The following is a 9796-nucleotide window of genomic DNA, read 5'->3' on the forward strand; positions in this document are numbered from 1 at the left end:
GAACTCTTATGGAAAGTGGGGTCAAGTGTAATGGTCTGAGTCTGTTCCCGTTCTGAAGAAGTTAAGATCAGCCAACCAAACATTTAGATAAAGACCAAGTCCTCTTTTGCCTAATAGTCTGGAGGAGATATTAATGTTCAGGAAGGAGGAAACACAGTGCCTAATCCCAGAGAGTTCCCAATTTAATAGGGGAGACATTATGTAGGCACAAAGAAAAAAACAGATTCTCCTGGACAGACCTCTAGACATCAGCCAGATGTGTCCTTGTGGTGGTGGGGAAAGGTGTTAGGAAATGGAAGTTGATCCAAATTGAAATCTCTGGGAAGGACTTCCTACAGGAGAGGATGGAGAGGAACTGGGAAGGTGGAGACAAGTAGGACTGTGGGTACCAGTTTCTCAAACAATGGAGGGGGTGGAGAGAAAGAAGAATGTCTTTTGTAAAGAGGGAGATTCTAACAGAAGATAAGTTTGCTGAGGAGGTGGGTGAATCCTATCTCAGAGGCCCTAAGACAAATGGACGAGATCTGTAGTGGAAAGGGGTAGGGTAGGGAGGTAAAATAGCCTTGGACACCTCGGGGCAGAGGGCAGGGAGCTGGACCCAAAAGGCAACAAGAGCCAATCACGAGTGACCTCGTGACCCAGGTTTGTCAATTGAGGTCCCTAAGGACCAGAGAAGGGGCCTGGACCCAGATTCTGCCCCGAGCAGGGTGGGGCAGGTAGCTGGAGAGAGAAAGAGGGTCCTAAAGGAGGGGGAGGGAAAGCCGGGTCCCTCCCGGAGCAGGAGGAGGGAGACAGCAAAAGCGCTGAGTTGGCGCAAGCAGCCCTCCCCAGTTCCTAGGTTCCTGTTCCATTATTCATACAAGACTGAGGCTACTGGCCCACACCGGAGGGAGGTGTAGATGCTGCTGCGCTGTCCCCCTCCCCCACTCCCGTCCCGACGACCCTCCCCCACCCCCTCAGCTGGAAACTCTTAAGCAAAAAGGTCGTCAAGATGATTAAATGCGAATATATTTTCAGCCCTTTTCCCACTTTAATTAAAAATCTGCTCTCCTTCGCGGGGAAGACAGCAGAGAGACGGTGCGGAGGAGGGGGAAGGAGGGCAGCCCGCTCTCCCGTGGGACCTTCGACGCCTATTTGAAAGGAGGCAGCAGCCCGGCGTCTGGAGGCACTGAATGCGGGTCCCGCCTCTACCCCCCTCTTTTGGCTCTCTGGCCTTGGGTTCTAAGAGCCAAACTAGGATCCTGGTCAGAGCTGGGATGGTCCGGCCCGAGAAGGAACGTAGAGAGCAAAAAGCAAAATTAAGAGGAAGATCTGTTTTCTCATTCAGCACCATGGACTGTACTCCAGCCAGGGAGGAAAATGGGAATCCAGCAACTGAAAAAGGGTGGCCAGAGTCCTGGCCCTCTGGGAGTCCCCAGCTTGCTTGGAAAGAAGTACTCCCTACCCTCGAGGAGTGAGGACACAGTTCTCATCAAACAGTCACGATCGGTCTACTGTATACCAGACACTGCACTAAGCACTGCTATCCAAAGACAAAAGGGAGGCATTCCCTGACCTCAAAAAGTTTATTATGTTGTACTGCATCTTCTTCCAAAGGCCAGTCACCTCTATTCTGTGGCATCCAAGGAAGATAATAGTGGAAGTATTCTTTATCCTATATTATAGGCGAGGAAACTGAGGCTTAAAGAAATTAAGGGATTTATTTGTCCATTATTACAACAGTAGTACTGGGAATTCTAGTAGTAATATTAATAATATGAATAGTACTAGTAATCAAACATTTATTCAATCAATACTGGCCATACTACGGTGTAATATAGTGGATAAAGGGTGGAATCTTGAAGTCAGAAAAACCTGGATTCAAGCTAGACCTCTGATATCTACTAGCTGTCCTGGCAAGTCACATAGCCCTTCAGTTCCCTGGGTATCTCCCTAAGATCATAAATTGAAGAATAGTTTCTGGTGTACTTTAGTAGAGGAAGATTCCTCTGTGAGAGTTTTCTGTTTCATAGCATTCCACATCAGGTCTTCCCCTCTCCAGCCTTAGATTGTAAAATGACAGAATATATATTTCCAATAGACAAGTATATATATAGATTTATGTTCTCTCTCTCCACCCCTTCTCCTCCTCCTCCTCCTCTTTTCCTCTCTCTCTCCCTTCTTCTTCTTCTTCTTCTTCTTCTTCTTCTTCTTCTTCTTCTTCTTCTTCTTCTTCTTCTTCTTCTTCTTCTTCTTCTTCTTCTTCTTCTTCTTCTTCTTCTTCTTCTTCTTCTTCTTCTTCTTCTTCTTCTTCTTCTTCTTCCTTCTTCTTCCTTCTTCCTTCTTCTTCCTTCTTCTTCCTTCTTCTCCTTCTTCCTTCTTCTTCTTCCTTCTTCTTCCTTCTTCTTCCTTCTTCTTCCTTCTTCTTCTTCTTCTTCTTCTTCTTCTTCTTCTTCTTCTTCTTCTCTTCTCTCTCTCTCTCTCTCTCTCTCTCTCTCTCACACACACACACACACACACACACACACACACACTCCTTTAGCCAATTTTTCCATAGACAATTGAGTTCACTGAAGGTATCTGAATAAGGATCATGATCAGACCTCAACCTTAGGAAAAAATCATTTCAGAGACCATACTCTGGAAGGGATGTTAGAGATCTCTGAATCTACTCCCTCCCTATGTGGCAAAGGAGAGCAGATCAGAAAAGAGTAACCAAGGTAGTGAGTGGCAGGGATGGAAATGATAGCCATGTTCTCACCTCCAAATATAGTAGTCTTTTCCATTTCACCATTTTGGAAGTTTAATAGAGGATAGATTAGAGAGAAAATGGAGGAAAGGGGACCTGTTAGGAAACCATTATGGGAGTCCCAAGCTGGCCTGAAGAAGGGATAAGAATTTTGAATCAAGAGTGATAGCGATTCCAGTCTATAGGAGGTCAGGTGTGAGAGATGTTGCCACAGACCTTAGCTACAAGGGAAACATCATAGTTCATTCTGGGATGGGAGTGGAGAAAACAATCTCCAGGGGTGGATGTTGAATCTTATTTGGCTTCCTGGACCTTCTCCTACTGAGGGAGGGCAGTTTTTTTCAAAGGTCTAAGTCATTCAGTATATGGGATTGTGTCAAAGTAGCAACAAGATATACATTGTATGGAGTTAAGTGATTTTTTCCCCTAAAAAGGCAATGAAACTGTCTTTGACATTTAATTTGTCTAACAGACTAAGGCTTAAACCATTGAAATAGTTTTACCAGCTAAGGAAAAGTCAGCATGAGGAGTCAGGGTTCCTTGGGCTTGATGGACTCCCAGTTTCCATGCCAGTTAGTAAATTGATTTGGTGCAGATAAAAAAGGCAGTTGTAACCAATTAAATCGATACTCTATCTTTGTTGGATATCTTTCCCAGGTTAGACAGAGCAGTAGGTAAAGAGCCAATCTTAATAAAGTTAAGAAGATCTGAGTTCAAATCCTGCCTTAGAGAATTACTGGTTGGATGACCCCGGTAAGTAATCCCTCTATGACTCAGTTTCCTCATCTGTAAAAGAATAATAATAGCACTCACCTCCTACAATTGTTGTGAGAAAACATGAGTTAATGTTTGTAAGGCATTTGCAGACCTTAAAACACTAGATAGCTATTATTAAATACATTTCCTTTCTTGAAATGCTATGTGATGGATGAGTGTTTTATTTCTTTCCAAGCCTGAACCATTGGTCTAGTCTGAGTCAGGTCTGGCACAAAACAAATACTCACTTATACCCCCAGTCTTATCCTGAGGGACAGCAGGGAAGAAACTGAATGAAAATTTCCTATGTCATTTTAAATGTGACCAGCTGCCCTGAAACTATTTTCTACTGGATTTCTTTGATGCTGGGTTTACTACCTATTGATCATGACTGCCTGGTCACGCAACCCAGAGCCAGTCAGAGCTCTTCTATCCTGTGAGTTAAGGCTGCCAACCTCTCCACCCATTTCCTAGTCTTCTCCAGGAATCTAGAATGTAATATAAATATCATTAACATTTTTGATAAAAATAACAGGCATATGCATGTGTAATAACTGTGACTACCTTGAACTTTGTATTCTATAAACATAACATTGAAACTTCATTACAACTTTATTCTTAGGGAAAAGACCTGGTTCTGCCTTTAGGAATTTCCTAGTCTGATGGTAGAAAAGTGCCTGCCATAAAGGAGCTCATAGTCATAAGAGAGTGAAGACCTAGGGATAACTTTCAAGGCTATCCAAAAACACATCAATGAAATCAGTCCCTGAAATAGAGCTAAGCGCAGAATGGAGTAGCCAGAGAGGAAGATTTGAGTCCAAAAGAGGGAAAATCTATGGCAGAGCTGAAAAGGAGGGTAGAAATAGAGGCAGACATCAAAAGGCAGAGGGAGGGCTTCTGGGTCTGACCTACGAGAATGTTTAGGATGGGAGAAATTGGGATACAGGAATGGCACAAAGCATTGCTAACTGAGAACTGATCAGGGAGTCAAAAGCAATGATCTGCACCAGGGTGGGGCAGTTAGTGGAAGAAAGAGTGATGGGAAAAGAAAATGCCTCCTCCTCTTCTCCACTATTCCTCCTCCACTTCCTTTGAAACATCAGAGCACATTGAAGTCAGAGCTCTAGAGAAAAGAGAGAGGGCAGGAGGGAGACTAGGAAGCCAGGCTGGAGAGACATCTGAGAATGTATGAAGGGGAGAGGAGATAGGAGAGTAACAGGAAATTAGGTACAAGCTGTCAGAACACAAGAAGCTAAGCTTCTCTCCTGCCAGATTTACTCTTCCTGTCCAGCATCTATACCTTGGCAGGCCCTGGAGCCAGAGGCCACCAGGGAATCCCTTTTGCATCTGAACTTCCTGTTGTCTGTTCCCAGCCATTCTACAGAGCTCTCTCTCTCACTGGAGATGAAAGTGGAGACCCAATACCTGAGGGATAAACAAAAACCAGCATTGCCCCACCCTTTCTATTGTATCTCCCTGTGAAGGGGAGGTCAGAGCCCAAGAGAGCAATTCTGACACCTGTAACTAGTACAACATGGGCCTCAGGAAAGGCTCTCTCAAATCAACATCTAGGTCATTTGGTTGAGGAGAGAGTGAGACTAAGGAGAGAGCCCTTGGACTTCACAGTATAAGGCTCCATGAATAGGAGAGACCCTGAACTACCACCCTGTGTGAAGGAAACTAAAATCCCAGCACATGGGAGCTGCTGCATGGAAGCCATGGCAGAGAAAGGATATAGAGGAAGAGACCAAGAAGGAAACCAGGCTGAGGAGAAGCTCACCTTTGGTTGAGGAGCAACCAGGAAGAAAAGACACCATCTGGTAGATTTCTATTTTAGCTAATTACTCTTATTACTAGGTCCTAAGCTCAGATGTCTCTGTCTGCCAAGAAAGTACAAATACTGACAATATCCTCTAAATTCTGGAGTCCTTAGGGAAAGCACTGATCACCCTATACTAGTAATGACTCTGCCACTAGCTTCTGTTGTTAGTCAGGGTTCAGACTCTTTCTGCTGTCTGGGCGAAAAGATTCAAGGTACAAACCCATGCCATGAAAGTAAATACTGAGCCCTTAAAAGCAGACACAGATGAGAAGAGTGCTGGGTTCAGAGACATGAGTTCAAGCTGAAAAGTTTGAGAATTTCTGGATGAAAGAAGCCTAAGCCTGTGCTTTCAAATATCTCTAACTTTCATTCCTTGGAATCAACTGTTCATTCAATTGGCCCCACTTCTTTTAAATGTTCTTCCTTTGCCCTACTTATAGAAAACCCTAGAAATTCACTATGGTAGGGAGCAGCCTGTCTTGATGGAGTCCAAGCAGAGCAATAGGGGAGAAGGGGAGGTGTTGGGGGAGAAGCACATCTCTCTAGGCAAGCACTAGATTCCTAGGAACTTGCTTTTCTGCCCCCGATGTTAATTATCAAAATTAACAGAACACTATAAATAACCCAACGTGGAGACTTAAAAAGCCTCACTCCTAATTAATTCACTTCCAATCAAGGAAAGCTCTTCTCAGGGCCCCCTACCCTTAGTAGTTGAAAGACCAGCATGTCATTGTGCTCTTGTTTTGTCGTGTCTCAATCCTTTCAGAGTTCTGAAAACATCCAGGGCCAGAGAAGGAGGGAGGCATCATTGGTTGTTCTTGAAGAGGGGGGAGTCTATGAATAAGACCAAATAGGAAATTTTGATGGATGGATGGATGACATTTATATCCGAGGCTGCTTCTATCAGGATGAGGTGGGGGAAGGGAAACCTGGGAGAGGGATACTTCCATCTGCCTTCTCTAGTTGGCAATAAATTCTTAAATGTGATGCTGTGCCAGGTTTCAGACTGTTACTTGGCTGAGGGGTCCTAAAGCCAGGGATGGCTGAATGGAGAGTGAGGAGGAAGGACAAAGGGAAGACCTAATGATAATGCACTGAGGGGACTGAAAGGAGAGAATGAGAATGATAACATTTCCAGATTCTTTCATCTCTTTCTTGTTTCAATTTTCTAGCCAAGAGGCAGTGTGGGGCTAGGATGTGACTCTTCTCTGCTTCCAGCAGCTTTTCCCCACTTATCCTCTTGTCTCCACTTCTCAGCTGGTTCTCTTTGTTGTAATCATGTGAGATTTAGCTTCTTCCTCCCCCATACTCCCTACTCCCCAATATCCATGGTCTCCAACCCTTGTCTCTTCCTCAAGGGTTTGGACCCAAACACCTGGAACAGTCTTCCCTTCCACATCTGCTCTAATGGACTTCCCAATCTGACATCTCAGGGAAGTCCTCCAAAATGGAGGGGTCAGGGGATTGGAGGGAGAAAAAAGAAGTGAATAAATAATGAAAAAAGAGCAAGTAGAAGAGAAAGGAAAAGAAATTTTAAAAGAAGAGAAGGAATGAGAGAGGAAAGAGAGAGAAACAGAAAGGAAAGTAAGGATAGAAAAAGAAGGAACAAAAATAAAGACATGAAACAGAAAAAAGAAAGAAGGAAGGAAGGAAAAGGAGAAAGAAAGAATGAGAGAGAAAGGAGAGGGAGAAAGAAAGAAAACAGAAAACAAAAAGAAGGGGAAGAAATAAATTAGGAATAGAAAGAAAGGGAAAGAGGAGGGAGGGAAGGAAGGCAGATAGGAAGGAAGGAAGGAAGGAAAGAAGGAAGGAAGGAAGGAAGAAAGAAAAAATCACCACAAAAACCATGGATATTTGCCTGCTTAGTCTTCTGGAGACAGGGTTTGTATATTTAAGGAATTACATGATTGTATGTTGGTTTTAGTTCAGTTCCTTTTGGTTCACTTCATGTCCAGATGATGAAAAACTATATGGAGTTGAGGACTTTGTGGCTGATCTCATTATCCCCTTTCTCTGGGTAAGGCTTCCAGGATGACAGCCCTTACAACATGCTTGTTTCTCTAGTTGCCTACCCTTCTCCTTTGCTCCATCCTCCAGAGGGCCTATCCCTGGGAAATTATTTGGAATCTTGAAAAATAAAGGGAAAACCCTAATTCCTTTAAGGGAATTCAGGATATCTGAACAGAATTGCAAAGGGACAGTGAAATGACATGAGTTAGATTAAGGATATAAAATTCTTCCTGCCTATATCATTATCATCATCAACATAACTTTTCCCCATCACGCTAAGCATATTATCCAAAGAAAAGACCACAGGATAGGTCTTTTCCCTTTATTGTCTAACTCATTAGAAGGACAGAAGTGACTCAGCTATATTGCTCCTATTACTCTCTTTCTGACACATAAATGGGTCTCTAATATCTCCCTTCCTTCTGTCTTATACATGGCTATCATCTTCTTCAAATACTACTTTCATCCCTCCTCCTACTCCCCTACTTTTGTACTTGTCAGGGACCTACTTTTTTCACTAAGTGCTGACGCCAACTTGAAAGCAGCCTCTCTCCTCATTCCACCTCCCCTTCTTCTTCATTTCATTCCCTTTCTTCCCAACACTAACCAAATTAGATTCTACAGGTAGTTTTCTTCTTTACTTTACACTGCTCTAGTCAAATTTTCTAACAGACCAGTTCCTTCACTCCAGAATCTCCACCCTCAGATTGATCCTAATGCTCAGGCTTAATGCCTTTCTAGTCTAGGAAGTATATTCCAATTCTTCCCATTTTACTCCATTTTCCTCATTCCTTCCCCATCCTCCCATGCACCAAAATTCTTCTGCCTTTTCATTAGATTTGTTTTTAGGTCTCCGTTTTATGATTCTATATCCAAGGAGATGTCTCCCCATCAGAGTAGAAATTCTGTGGAGTTAGGTATAGTATCTTTCCTATCAGACTAGGAACTCCTTGAGATAGACACTTTGAGTCCCTCATCACACTCTCCAAGAACAGGCACGTTATGCCTTCCTGTTTCTAGCATACCCTACCTCCAATACTCTACTTAGCCCTGAGTTCTGCTAAGACAGGATGCTGAATTCATGATGCTGAGTGTTTGATTAGCTCTCCTGACATACCAACTGATGGATAGTCTGACTTACCTCTTACATTTTTGTAGGGAGTTGGTTACACAGATTTCTATCTGAATACCTTCTACTCTCATCCAATCCACCTTGTTCTTCTCCTCTACCCCACCCCCCAATCCCTCACTCCTGCTGAGATTAAGGGAATTGACCAGGTGGGCAGAGACGGCCATTCCCTATTTACATTCCTGTTCCTAAGACTCTCTTTTCAGCAGGTTTGAGAGAAGGGCTTCTCAGAGCCCCCTGACAATCTGATTTTCATTACCAATGGGTCCCTCTCTGCTTCTCATTATACAGATCTGGCTTTGGGAACATATAATTTCCCGGTTGGGTTTTCTCTCCTTTCTCTGTTGTTTGAGGTTTCTCTTGCATCCCAGCCCCCCACCTAACTCCTTCCCCCAGAAGGCCAGCCAGAGAACAGGAAGCAATGATAATGGAATCACATCCTCAGCACATCCCTGGTCGTGTGACCAATGGTCCTAAGGCAGTCAGTGATGAGACACCCTCCCCCATGAAAGATAATCCCATGACTGAAGCTAGGGGATGCTTTTTTACTCAACTTCTAGTTTTCCCTCTTCAATCCCTGAACTAAAATATGATGGCATTGGAATAACCTTTCTCACTGAATTGGAAATGAGAGCCCCTCCTGATTACCCTCGTTGGCAGTTTTATGCTTTCCCCACCCCCCAATAAATTTGTGTTTGCTTTGAATATCTTTGGTACTGATCTTTCTGTAAATAATGTGACTTAGTGAATAGGATCTGGTGTTGAAACCAAGAAGAACTGGGTTCAAGTGCTTTCTATGATTCTCACTGGTCACTTGACCTTAAGCAGGTAAATCACTTAACCTCTCATTGCTCTGGACAGTCCTCTAACAATATACACATATGTCCTTATACAGATCAGTGTTGACTTGCTTTCATAAAGGAAATTTCTTCATTTGGGAGTTCCCTACCACAATAAAATCAAAAGTTCAGCACCTATCCCTAATTTATTTATTTGTGTATAACTGTTTCCCTCCAGCAGAATATAAGGAAAGTGATTTTTATTTTTTTTAATTGTATCCTATGATCAGATGTGATTGATTTGGCTCTTGCAATTCCAACAGATGGGGATGGAAAATACCAATCACATCCAAAGAGACAACTATGGATACTGAATGTGGATTGAAGTACAGTATTTTTACCTTGTTTGTTTTCTTGTTTCTTTCTTTCTCATGGTTTTTTTTTTTTTTTTTTTGCCTTTTAGTCTGATTTTTTCTTGCACATCATGAAAATATGGACATATATTTAAAAGAATTGCACATATTTAACCTATATCAGATTACTTGTTTTTGGAAAGGAGAAGGCAAGGGAAG

The sequence above is a fragment of the Sarcophilus harrisii genome, chromosome 4 (assembly GCF_902635505.1).
Source record: "Sarcophilus harrisii chromosome 4, mSarHar1.11, whole genome shotgun sequence".
NCBI lineage: Eukaryota > Metazoa > Chordata > Mammalia > Dasyuromorphia > Dasyuridae > Sarcophilus > Sarcophilus harrisii.